The following is a 14,330-nucleotide window of genomic DNA, read 5'->3' as shown; positions in this document are numbered from 1 at the left end:
CCATGCTGCAACAGCTGATGACCAAGGAGTGGAACACTCCGGATGCTGGTCTGAGGGTTGGTTGAGCCATGGATAAGCTTTATCCCTTAGTGGATGAGTTTTTGGAGCTACTGCGGTCTCCTAAGGTAGACGCTTCAGTTTCGGTGGTTGTCATGCAGACCACTATCCTGGTAGCAGGATCAACGGCTCTCAAGGACCTGCAGGACTGCAAGCTGGAAGTGCTGCTCAGACAAATTTTTGAGCTTTCGGCCCTGGGTATCCGGGCGGCGGTGTTTAGCAGTTATATGCTTTGTGCGAGCCTGCGCTGGGTACAGCAATTGCTGACATCTAGAGATGATCTCTCCTCCGGGTGAGACAGAACAGGTGCAGCATTTGGAAGCTGCGGTGGCATATGGGGTGGATGCGCTGTATGACTTGCTCCGCACTTCCTCTCAAACTCTGTCGTCGGTGTCGAAAAGGAGGCTTTTGTTGCTCCGCAACTGATCAGCGGATGTTTCGTCTAAGGCTCAGCTGGGTGCTATGCTGTTTAAAGGTGGCTTTTTATTCGGGGATGATTTGGATCAGTTGATAAAATCCCTGGGGGAGAACAAGGTTCACAAATAGCCAGAGGACAGACCGAAACCCTCCAGAGGGTTTCCATCATCCCGCTCTCTCTTTCGAGGGCAGCGGAGGTTCCAGCAGAACAGGCAGCAAACAGCCGGTCTTCAGCAGTTGTTGGCCGGGAACCAAGCCTGGTCCTTGTCCTTTTGGGGGCATAAAGCCTTCCGAGAGGGTGGTGCTTCCTCCTCTCCTGCCTCCAAGACTACACAATGAGATGGGGCCGACCCATCCCTCGATCCCTCGGGTTGGAGGTCACCCATCACAGTTTTACAACGCATGGGCCAGAGTTACTTTCAATCAGTGGATGCTAAGCATAATAGAACGAGGCTACGCTTTGGAATTTGCTCGGCCTCTAAGAGACTTCTACCTAATATCTCCCTGCAGTCCACAGATCAAACTGCAGATTGTTCTTCAGACTTTCGAATGGCTCCTGGCTCTGGAAGCGGTAAAACCGTTCTCCCCAGAACATTGGAGGAAAGGAAGGTACTCCATTTACTTTGTAGTTCCAAAGAAAGAGGGGTCCTTCCAGCCAATTTTGGACTTCAATAAGGTAAACAAGTCTCTCAAAGTACCACACTTTCGCATGGAGTCTCTGTGATCCATCATTGCGGTGGTACACAAGGGAGAATTCCTGGCCTCTCTGGATCTGATGGAGGAATGCTTGCACATTCCCATCCGCGAAGATCATCAAAGGTTTCTTCGCTTTATGGTCCTGGGAATGCATTACTAATTCTGCGCTCTGCCCTTCGGTCTTGGAACCGCATCCTGTACATTCACCAAGGTCATGGTGGTTGTGGCAGCGTCCCTCCGGAGGCCAGGCATGATCATTCATCCCTACCTGGACGATTGGCTTATCAGGGCAAAGTCCAGGGAAAGGGATTGCTGTGTGGATGCAATCTGCAAGATGACCACCCTCTTGGAGTCCCTCGGCTGGGTAATCAATCAGGCCAAGAGCAACCTTCTTCCCTCTCAGTCATTGGAATTTCTGGGAGCCAGGTTTGACACTGCAATCGGGAAAGTTTTTCTTCCGATGGACCAGAGGAACAAACTGATGGAACAAGTTCGGCGCGTGTAAGTTCTTCCCTTGCCCAAGGCCTGGGACTACCTTCAGGTGCTCGGTTCAATGGCATCCATGCTGGAGGTGGTTCCTTGGGTATTTGCTCATATGAGACTGTTACAACGAGCATTACTTTCCCAGTGGGATCCCAAGTCGGAGAATTTCCAGTTCTATCTGCCACTCACCAATCACTCCAAGTCCAGTCTTGGGTGGTGGCTTTGCCCACACAACCTGTCTCAAGGAGTGAATCTGGAGGTTCCGACCTGGACAGTGGTGACTACAGATGCCAGCCTCTCCGGCTGGGGAGCTGTCTGCCAGTATCATTCTGTACAGGGCAGCTGGTCCCCAGAGGAGTCCGGATGGTCAATCAATCGCCTGGAGACCAGGGTGATTCGCTTGGCCTTGCAACATTTTCTTCCATTCTTCTGCCACAAAGCGATTCGGATCCTCTCAGACAATGCGACGACGGTAGCCTATATCAACCATCAGGGAGGTACCAGAAGTCAAGCCGTAGCCGATGAGGCGGAGCTGCTCATGACTTGGGCAGAGCAAAATCTTGCGATGCTAGCAGACTCCCACATTGCCGGAAAGGACAACATACAAGCGGACTTCCTCAGTCGGAGACGCATAGATCCAGGAGAGTGGGAACTCTTGGACGAAGCAATGGATCTCATCTCTCGCAGATGGGGGTCTCCCCACATGGAACTGATGGCAACGCGGGACAATGCCAAGGCTCCTCACTTCAGTTGCAGAAGAGATCACAGCGCATAGGGGGTCGATGCGCTAGTACTTCCCTGGCCAACCTCAGTTCTCCTGTACATGTTCCCTCTTTGGCTTCTGGTGAGCAAGGTGCTTCGCAGGATAGAGGTTCACCCAGGGAGGGTAATCCTAGTGGCTCCCGAGTGTCCCCAATGTCCGTGGTTTGCAGATCTCACCAGACTGGCCATGGAAGGCCCTCTATGGCTTGGTTATCTTCCACATCTTCTCCATCAAGGGCCTATATATTTCGACCAGGCAGCGCGCTTCTATCTAGCAGCTTGGCTTTTGAAAGGAGGAGATTGAGGAAGAAAGGATATTCTGATTAGGTTATCACTACATTACTACAAGCCAGGAAAATGTCTACCTCCCTCTCTTACATTAGGGTATGGAGAGTTTTTGAAACATTGTGTCATGAGAGAGAGATTTTTCCCAGACAGTCTACGATTGCTCAGATGTTAAACTTTTTACAAAATGGTCTAGCCAAGGGCTTGTCCTTCAATTCCCTTCAGGTACAGATGACTACCCTAGGATCTTTGGTTGGTAGCTCGGTGGCATCACATCCAGATGTTGTGCGTTTCCTCAGAGGAGTAAAGCATTTGAAGCCCCCGGTATGTCCGATACGTCCGTCGTGGAGTCTTAATTTGGTTCTTCGTGTATTGTGTGATCCACCGTTTGAACCCCTTAAAACGATAATGTTGAAAGACCTCACCTTGAAAACGGTGTTTTTGGTGGCTATTTGCTCAGCTCGCCAAGTTTCTGAGTTGCAGGCTCTCTCCTGAAGGGATCCCTTCTTGAGGATCTCTCACTCGGGAGTTTCTCTTCGTACGGTTCCGTCCTTTTTATCCAAAGTGGTATCATCTTTCTATTTAAGCCAATAAGTTGAGCTTCCAGCTTTTCCTGATTTGTCGAATTATATACAGCATGCATGAGAGCTTCGTCAGCTCGATGTTAGGCCTTCCTTGTTGCGTTACTTGGAAGTCACTAATTCTTTCAGACTCTCAGATCATTTGTTTGTCTTATGGAGCGGTCACAGAAAGGGTCAAAAGGCGTCTAAGATGACAATTGCACAGTGGTTGAGAGAAGCCATATCGTCTGCATACATTTGTAAAGGGAGATCTGTTCCTGAGGGCCTGAGGGCTCATTCTATTCGCTCGCAAACAGCTTTGTGGGCCAAATGCCAGTTGGTATCGCCTCAGGAGATTTGCAGAACTGCTACTTGGAAGATGCTCCATATGTTTGCTCACCACTACCGATTGGATGTTCAGGCGCCTGGAGATTTTGGCAGTGGCGTATTGCGAGCGGGACTTACAAGGTCCTACCCGGTTTAGGGAAGCTTTGGTACATCCCATGGTTTGGACTGATCCAGGTACATACAGGGAAAGGAAAATTGGTTCTTACCTGATAATTTTCATTCCTGTAGTACCACGGATCAGTCCAAACGCCCGCCCAAAGACTAGGAGTGGGTAACAGGGAGATCTATATAGTCCGCGCGCGCATGTTCCAGTATATGTTATTGTAGCATACTAAGAAAGAAAGCTACAGTTTACATGTTTATACGTTCATGTTTACAGTTCTGTTCTTGCTTGATTCATTGCTAGTCCTATTCTGCTTTGATACTAAATTCTGAAGGGATGCCGGAGGCACACCAGGTTAAGTGAGGGTGCCTTTCAAGTTTTTCTCTGCCTCCACCTGCTGGAAGGGAGGCAAAACCCATGGTTTGGATTGATCCGTGGTACTATAGGAACGGAAATTATCAGGTAAGAACCAATTTTCTTTTGCGGAGTTCATTTGACCCTTGCACCCCTTGCTTAATTAAATCTGTAACAGGTGAGGGGTTGGAAAAGCTAACAGATAAACATAAAACAAGATTCTATTGATTTTCAGTGTCTTCATAGGTTTGTAGAAAAGAGAGAGGAAGTCGCTTTTTTTGTTTATTGGCATTTGTATTATATCTGCTCTAGCAGGACTCTTTTTTTCTATGGAAAGAGTGGGAGATTTGTCAGGGATGCAGTCTGTGCTATAACACTGAGGGGGTTTTATCAGCCGATAATGTTCTAGGACAGTTGGATGGGGGAACATCTATTTATTTTTATTTTTTTATTTGTTTTATATTTCACGTTTTGACACTTAAAAGCAGATTACATTCAGGTATTTTAGTTATTCCCCTGTCCCCATAGGGTTTACAAGCTAAGGGGCTGATGCATCAAGCCGCATTTCTGCTCTAACGCACATTATATTGCATATATTTCGTGATTATATGCAATATTTTGCATCTCTCTGCCCAGATACCTTCCCTTATTACAATGACCTTCTTTGCATGTGATTTGGATGTAAGAATAATGCAAATGCATGCTAAGAAAGTCATTACTAGTCAATCTGATGTAAATATTTTAATGCGGCTGATAGAGAAGGTGGTCATCCATGCTAAAATAGCAACACCTATTTGAAATTCTTTAGAAGGAAGGCTGGGACACAAACGTGGGTCCTGAGGCTCCTATGCACATTTAAACTGGCAGGATAAAAAAATTAAAGTCATGGCAAACTGGCCTGGGTCCGATCCCCAGGCCTTGCCCCAGTCACATGGCCGGGGACAAGGTCAGTTTGGCGCTATTTTGGAAAATAGCGCTAACCAGGCCGGGTGCGAGGTTGCACCTAGTCCAACATGGGAACCGTTTTTAGGTATGGGAGGGTGTGGGAGGATGGTAGGGGATGGATGGCTGGGACACTACTTTTGTTTTTTCCTTTGGCTGGGTGGGGTGGGGCCTGGGACTTTTTTTTTTTTTTTTTTTTTTTAAACTAGGGGATCATTGCTGTCATTTGGAGAGTGGGGGGAAGGAGGCTGTCACTGTCACTTGGGGGTGGGGGGATTGGGATCATGGGCCAGGGCCATATTTTACTGTTATGCTTTGGGGAGTGGGGAAGGGAGGCTAGGGCCATCTCTACGCAGGGCTTTGTTTTTTGTTTTGATTTTTTTTACATTATGAGGGTGTCTGCCTTGACTGGCAGCCCTGGGTTGAGGCAGGCGTGAGCACTGACCTCCGCTCAACCTCCATTGCACCACTGGAGGAAATTTCAGGGTGGCTGTGGAATAGCCGTTTGGTTTTAAATATGGCAAAATCTGAGATATTGGGTATAGGAAGGATCTTTGAGGCTCCTTTTAGTTTTATCTCTAAACCACGGATAGGTGACCAAGTCTTTGCCATTTCTTCTAAAGCAAAAAAGTCTGGGAGTCATTTTTGACTCCATGTTTTCCTTGGAAGCATATGTTTATTTATTTATTTATTTAAAAACTTTTCTATACCGTCGTTTAGTGGTGCACCATCACAACGGTTTACATTTAGGCACGATGTAGGTTTGATAGTTTTCTAAGTTATCCAAGCAGTGCCAATATTTTACGGTTACATTGTTCAATAATATACTCTAGTTGAAAAGTGGGTTGGAAATGCTATTTCCGATTGCCGTTCTAGTCGTATATGTGCATACCCTTCAACCCACCCATACCCCCCCTCCCACCCCCCCAACCTCCCTCCCCTCACCCTTTCCCTTTACCCCCGCCCACCTCTCACCCCATCGCCAACTATCCACCGTGCTCCACTGTAACCCCAGTTAAAACTTACAACCTTTATGTTTAAATCAAGACACCGTTATTACCTGCTGTAACTGCTGTAAATAAGCTAATATTTTATATATATGTGTTTAATTGTTTAATAAGTTATCAATATAATCCACCATAACTGCTGTAATTAAGCTTTAATATATATCATTATATAATCTATTTATCCTTCATTAACCGCTGTAATAATCAACCATGTTCTAACCTCGTTAAGCAACCTATCCTGTAAATACTGATACGTTCCTTGTACCTTTCTCAGCTGCTGTCTTTCCTCCTTTACCTCTCTCCCCCCTCTCCCCCCCCTCTTTTTTCGCTCCTGCTCCATTCCCCCACTCCCTGTTTTTTGTAATTTCCTCCTCTCTCAAGTTTATTGTAAACCGGCGTGATGTGCTTGCACGAACACCGCTATATTAAAAGCTGTTAAATTAAAAAATAAATAAATAAATAAATAAAATAATATTTAATTATGAGTAAAATAACAAAATTAAAATAAAAAGACAAATAACTCTGCTTTTATAGGTGACTTTCAGCTGAATGTATTTGTTGTTTCTTCTGCGACCTTACTGTGGAATGCTTTTTTGAAGAGCCAAGTTTTTAAGCTTTTTTTGAAGAGTTTTAAATCTTTCATTAGTCTTAGCTCAAGTGGTAATGTGTTCCATAATAATGGTCCTGCCAATGATAGTGCTCTCTCTCTGACCTGGGTCAACTTTGCAGTTTTTACTGAGGGTATGGTTAGTAGTGCTTTATTGGCAGACCTGAGATTCCTTTGAGGGACATGTACTCGAAGTGCGGTGTTTAGCCAGTCGGCATTTTCATCATTTATTAGTTTATGAATTGTGCATAGTGTTTTGAATTGCACTCTTTGTTCTATTGGGAGCCAGTGTAAATCTGCCAGTGTCTGGGTGATATGATCTCTTCTGCCTTTACCAGTAAGTATTCTGGCAGCCGAGTTCTGTAGTATTTGCAGGGGTCTGATTGTGGTATATGGTAATCCAAGAAAAAGTGTGTTACAGTAGTCCGTGCTAGCAAATATTAGTGCTTGAAGTACTGTACGAAAGTGTTCTTGAGTTAATAAGGGTTTTAGCCTTCTGAGTATCATTAGTTTGGCGTAGCCTTCTCTTGTTTTTATCGCTATGTGTTGCTTAAGGCTGAGTTCTGTGTCTATAATCACCCCTAGGTTTCTAGCCTTATCAGTTAACTCCACTGATTTATTATTATTAAGGTTAATGGGGTTTTGAATTCTTACAATGTTTTTTCGTTGAAGGTGAATGAATTCTGTTTTTTCTATGTTTATTACTAGTTCCATTTGGTTTAATAGTTGTTTTATTATGTCAAGGTACAACATTGCTAGATTCAGTGTTTTCTCAATTGATTCTTCCACTGGTAGAATTAGTTGAATGTCGTCAGCATATATGAAGTGTATGACACCTAGCCCTGCCAGTAGGTGGCAGAGGGGGAGCAGGTAAATGTTAAATAGGGTTGCTGATAGTGATGATCCCTGTGGGACACCTGTTTTTAGGTCGATTTTGTCTGAAATGGTGTTATTTATCTGTACCTGATAGGATCTGTTTGTGAGATATGATGTGAACCATTCAATTGTTTTCATTTGTAATCCAATTTCTTCCAGTCTTTTTAATAGTATGTTATGGTTAACTGTGTCAAATGCTGCGGACAGATCTAATAGTATCAAGATGTAGTGTTTTCCGCTGTCAAATCCACGTAGAATGTTATCAGTTAGAGAGATTAGTAATGTTTCAGTGCTATAGTGTTTTCTGAATCCGTGTTGTGATGGGTAGAGTATGTTAATGTTGTCTAGATGTTCTGCTAGTTGCTTTTGTACTGCTTTTTCTATTAATTTCGCTAGCATAGGTAAGTTTGAAACCGGTCTATAGTTACTTAAGACATTAGGGTCACTGTTTCTTTTTTTCAGAATTGGTTTAATTATTGCATTTTTCAGTGTGTCTGGCATTACTCCTTCATTGAGTGATAGATTAATTATTTTGGCTAGTGTGTAGGAGGTTATATCAGCTAGTTTTTTTTATGTCTGTGGTGGGGATGGTGTCAATTATATGTGGTGCAGGGTTCAACTTTTTTATCATGGATTCTACTTCGGTTTGTGATACCTCATCAATGAGGAGAATTGTGTCACATCTCTTTTCTGCATTTTGATTTCCTGTTTAATTAGGGTCGGGATCTTAGCTCTAAGGTTAGTGATTTTGTCTGATAAATAGTGTGCTGTCTTTGCATTTGTTTTCTTGTGGGGTTTGGGGTGTCTCTGCTTTGTCATTGGTCAGATTTTTGATTATGTTGAATAGTGTTCTTGGGTTATTTGGGAATTTTTCAATTTTTGAGCTAAAGAATTTTTTTTTTGCGTCGAGAATTACTTTTTTATAATAGGCTAGTTGCTTCCTAAATTTGGTTAAATTGTCCGCTGATTTGTCTTTTTTCCACCTTTTTTCTTTTTTCCTGAGATTTTGTTTAATTTCTTTTATTTTTTCGTTAAACCAGGGGTTTTTTTTGTTTGGGCTCATGTATTTGCATAATTCTTGTAGGGTTAATGTTGTCTGCCAATTTATTTGTGTTCGTTAGCCATTCAGATGTTGTGTCAATACAGTTGGTGTAATTATAGTTTTTTAGATCTTCTTCTAGTTTGGTTTTTAGTAAGTCCTGTTAAAGGGGGGCGATATTTAAATTCTAAGGGCTTATTTTTCTGTATTTCTTTTGGCTTAATGAATTTAATGTCTGACTGGATTAGAAAGTGATCTGACCATGGAATTTGATTATAACTAGTTGGTCATACCTGCCAGAATGCTTATTTTCAATTACGAAGAGTTTGTCGTTTGAAGCCTTTCTTAGATGATGCAGTGGTTAAGATGGTTGCGTTGGCTTTGGTGATTGGGACATTGAATTATTGCAATGGTTTACTGGTAGGATTGCCAAACTCTTTATTTAAGAAACCGCAGTTGATCCAGAACAGTGCAGCAAGACTTGTCTGTGGAAAAGTGAGGAAAGGTATTTCACTGGCTCCCAATTATTGAAAAGGGAAAAAATTTAAGCTGCTTTCTCTGGTGTTTCATTGTCTTCGAGCCAATGAGCCACAGTATTTGTATACTAAATTAGCTTGGCACATCCCTAGACATTCTCTTAGGGTATCGCAGGGGGCTAAACTGGAATTTTCCTATGATTTTAGAGTTAGATCCAGTCCTTGCACAAAGCGGGTGTTTACATTTATTGTGGAATAGTTTGCCATGTTTGAATAGGAATGTGCTAAATTATTCTAGGTTCAAGAAGATGATTAAATCTCACCTTTTCCCCCAGTGCAAGTTTGGGGAAGCTGGCAATTAATGGTTGGAGATCTGCTATGTTGTGAAGTATTAATTTGGTATATGATGCAATGGACCGAGAAGATGGGGCTGTTGAGGAAATGAGAACTAGATGAGAAGTGTAGGGTCTAAGGGCCTCATTTTCTAAAGTATCACAGGCCTGCGATACTTTAGGGAATGAGAGGCGGGGGGCCGAAACGGGGGGGCGGGCTGGTGCTAGCTGGCAGCCACCATAGAAGGTGTAGCTATTGGGCGCGAACTCGGACGCGAAAAGGTCCTTACCTTTTCGTTGTCCGTGGCGTCTTCGCGGAGTCAGCCCCGGTGATGCCCCGACTCCTCCTCTTCCGGGGACGACTCCGCCCCCAGTTTGGTATCGCACTCGATAAGGGACTTTTCGCATGAGAAACATCCCTTATCGCGTGCGATCCGGATGGAAAATGAGGCCCTAAGTCTTGGTGAGAGTAAGAGCAGATGAAATGAGAGTGGGGTGCTTCCTTTGGCACAGGAAGATTTTATTTATTTAAGGTTTTTATATACCGGCATTCATGAAATGATCACATCATGCTGGTTTACAAATAAACAGGCGTGCAATAAATACATCAAAAACAGAAATAACATGTCGAAGAAAGCAGTTACAATTAACAAGGACTATTGAACTGGGATCAGAGGAAATAAAGATAGTTTAGCAGAGACTAAATTATATACAAGGAGATGAGGTACAGCTGCTGTGTTGGATATGTTGATGGCGAGGTGCATTAATTTAAGTCCGGGAAAGCTTGCATAAACAGCCAAGTCTTGAGTCTTTTTCTAAAGGTTAGGAGGCAAGGCTCCTAAGATAAGATGGCTTATAAGATGGCTTATGTGGATGATTGTTGGGGTTGGGTGGGGGTAGTGGGGTCAGCAAGATTTAATATTTTATTTTTGTACTTCTTTTATAGTTTGATTTTTTTTACTGAATGTGTTTTTATTATGTGTTTGGAAATTGGACACTACTCTTATTGTACATGTACTGGTTATGCGGTATAGACATTTTTAAAATAAATCAAGAATAAATAAATAATATGCTTTATGATGAAAGTGCTTTGTATGTCAATACAACTTTACTCTCAGAGTAAGCCCAAAGGTAATTAAACAATTCAGTAAGCTGTTTTTATGGTCTGACAGTTAAACCTTAAACTTTCACATTTACCTACTACTGTAGTAAACTAAAAGTTAACCTGAATTGCTCTTGTGCTCTAAAATAACCTTTAGCTTCTCAACTGCAAGTATTCGGCAATCAGCAAAGATTTCTACTTTCTAAACATAGGAAACCATCCAAATAAAGTATGAGCCACATGCATAGTGAGAACTGAATATTTATCTGGAGAATGAAACAAGAATTGCTTGCAGTGAAACATACAGGTAAATAGAAGCATGCATATTTATTTTAAAACTCTATTAAGTCAGTTGTATTTCAAAAGTCAATCACACTACACAGATACACTCAAAGACTTTTAAAGAGGTGCGTGGGTGCACATATGTGCACGTTCATCGGCCTGTGCCCAGGGATGCGACCGTTTTATAGCATACGCGTGTATGTGTGTGTATATTATTTTAAAAAGCTTCAATGCAAGCACATGTGCAATTTTAATTGGACACAAGCCTGTGTATATGCAAACGCCGCTTCTACCATATAAAAGGGGAGGATTTTAATAGACACGTGTGCTGACACCATTACCAGTTTTCCCAGTTCATTCCAAATTCACCTTAGGTAAGGGATAGGACTTCCAAACCTGCCTAGTTTAAAAGCCTCCCTTTTCCCCTGTTAGCCCCAAATTTTAAAAGCCTGCCAATCTGTCTATTTATCTTTATTTTATAATTTGCACATCACCCATAATAGAAGTAAAGTTACGTGGCAGGGGACCCCGGCATGTGCCTGTGCGCAATCGCATAAGTATTTACGTTCTAATTTGAAATTGAAATCCAGGAACACTCATGCCCTGCCCCTTATAAGAACATAAGACATGCCATATTGGGTCAGACCAAGGGTTCATCAATCCCAGTATCCTGTCTCCAGCAGTGGCCAATCCAAGTCACAAGTCACCAAATATTAAATAAATCCCATGCTACTAATTCCAGCAACAATCAGTGGCTATTCCCTATTGATTAACAGCATTTATGGACTTCTCCTCCAATCCTTTTTTAAACCCAGCTACACTAGCTGCCTTAACCACATCCTTTGGCAATTAATTCTATAGCTTGTGTGTTGAGTAAAAAACAATTTTTTTCAGTTTGTTTTAAATGTGCTACTTGCTAACTTCATGGACTCTGCCCCCTAATCCTTGTATTATCCAAAAGGGTTAATAACCATTTCACATTTACCCATTTAAGTCCTTTCATGATTTTGTAGACCTCTATCATATCCCTCCTTAGCCGTCTCTTCTTCAAGCTGAACATTCCTAACCTCTTTAGCCTTTTCTCATAGGGAAGCTGTTCCATCCCCTTTATCATATTGGGTGCCTTTCTCTGTACTTTCTCAGGTGCAGCTATATCTTTTTTGAGATGCGACAACCAGAATTTCTCACAGTATTCAAGGTGCGGTCTAATCATTGAGCAATACAGACTCATTATGGCACCCTCCGTTTTATTTGCCATTCCCTTCCTAATAATTCCTAACATTTTGTTTTGCTTTTTTAACTGCCCTAGCACACTGAGCTGGCGATTTCAATGTAATATCAACTATTTTATTATTTATTTATTTAAAAACTTTTCTATACCGTCGCTAAGTTATATACCATCGCAACGGTTTACAAATAGGCACATAGACTAAGGTAAGTAAATGTAGGATATCGTACTTTCTAACAGGTGCCAATAAAGTCCGGTTACAATTTCATAAATAAAATCAATATTTGAGCAAGGTTGGTCTAGTCCAGGTGTATTATTGAGTTACTATCTCTTTGAGATATTACTTCTTAAATGTAGGATTGCATAAAATCATTCTCATCTGCGTTTCCGTGTACTTTCATTCTCTACCCTCCAGACTCTTTAGTGAAGGCTTTTTTAAAGAGCCATGTTTTTAAATTTTTCTTAAAAGTTTTGAGATTATTCTGTAATCTGAGTTCAGGGGGCAACGTGTTCCATAGTATGGGCCCAGCCAATGATAAAGCCCTTTCTCTCACTTGGGTTAATTTTGCTGACTTTACTGAAGGGATTGTTAGTAGTGCTTTGTTTGCTGAGCAGAGGTTTCTTTGTGGGACGTTTACTCATAAGGCTGTGTTTAGCCAGTCTGCTTCTTTATCATATATTAGTTTGTGTATGGTACATACATAAAGCCTTGTATTTTATCCTGTATTCGATTGGCAACCAATATAAGTCTGCTAGAGTTTCAGTTATATGGTCTCTCCTCTTTTTTCCCGTCAGTATTCTGGCTGCAGTATTTTGAAGTATCTGGAGTGGTCTTATTGATGTCCAAATCTTTTTTCTGGGTAGTAACTCCTAAAATGGAACCTAACATTGAGTAGCTGCATCATGGGTTTTTATTTCTATATGCATCACCTTACAATTCTACACATTGTATTTCATCTGCTATATGGACACCCAATTTTCCAGCCTTGCAAGGTCCTCCTGCAATTTATCACAATATGCTTGTGATTTAACTACTCTGAATAATTTTGTGTCATCTGCAAATTTGATCATCTCACTCATTGCACCTCTTTCCAGATCATTTATAAATATATCCCCCCACCCTGGTTTTTTGTAATTTCCTCCTTCAGTTATATTGTAAACCAGCATGATGTACTCACAAATGTCGGTATATAAAAGCTAATAAATTAAATAAATAAATAAATAAATAAATAAATATTAAAAAGCACTGGTCCAAGTACAGATCCCTGAGGCACTCCACTGTTTACCCTTTTCCACTGAGAAAATTGACCATGTAATCCTACTCTCTGTTTCCTGTCTTTTAACCAGTTTGCAAACCACAGAAGGACATCTTCTCCTATTCAATGACTTTTAAGAACATAAGAACATGCCATACTGGGTCAGACCAAGGGTCCATCAAGCCAAACATCCTGTTTCCAACAGTGGCAAGTACCCAAAAACTAAGTCTATTCCATGCTACTGTTGCTAGTAATAGCAGTGGCTATTTTCTAAGTCAACTTGATTAATAGCAGGTAATGGACTTCTCCAAGAACTTTTCCAAACCTTTTTTAAACACAGCTATACTAATTGCACCAACCACATCTTCTGGCAACAAATTCCAGAATTTAATTGTGCATTGAGAGAAAAAGAACTTTCTCCGATTAGTTTTAAATGTGCTACATGCTATCTTCATGGAGTGCCCCCCCAGTTTTTAGTTTTCTTAGAAGCCTTTCATGAAGGACTTTGTCAAATGCCTTCTGAAATCCGTATACACCACATCTACTGGTTCACCTTTATCCATATGCTTATTCACTCCTTTAAAAAAATGTAGCACATTTGTTGAGGCAATACTTCCTTTGGGTTAATCCATGCTGGCTATGTCCCATTAAATCATGTCTATATATATATTCTGTGATTTTATTCTTTATAATAGTTTCCACAATTTTTCTTGGCACCGAAGACAGGCTCACCTGTCTATAGTTTCCTGGATCACCTCGGGATCCATTTTCATTTATTGCGGTTACATTGGCCACCTTCCAGTCTTCAGGTACAATGGATGGTTTTAATGATATGTTACAAATTATTTGTAATAGGTCTGAAATTTCATTTTTGAGTTCTTTCAGAGCCCTGGGATGTATACCCAGGTGATTTGCTAATCTTCAGTTTGTCAGTCTGGCCTACTATATCTTCCAGGTTCACTATGATTTGGGTCAATTCATCCGAATCATCACCCTTGAAAACTATCTCCAGAATGGGTATCTCCCCAACATCCTCCTTGGTAAACACCGAAGAAAATAATTCATTTAGTCTCTCCGTGATGCCCTTATCTTCCCTAAGTGCCTCTTTAACCCCTTGA

The sequence above is a fragment of the Rhinatrema bivittatum genome, chromosome 2 (genome assembly GCF_901001135.1).
Source record: "Rhinatrema bivittatum chromosome 2, aRhiBiv1.1, whole genome shotgun sequence".
NCBI lineage: Eukaryota > Metazoa > Chordata > Amphibia > Gymnophiona > Rhinatrematidae > Rhinatrema > Rhinatrema bivittatum.
The sequence above is the reverse complement of the archived record's forward strand: the minus strand, read 5'-3'. Positions refer to the sequence as shown.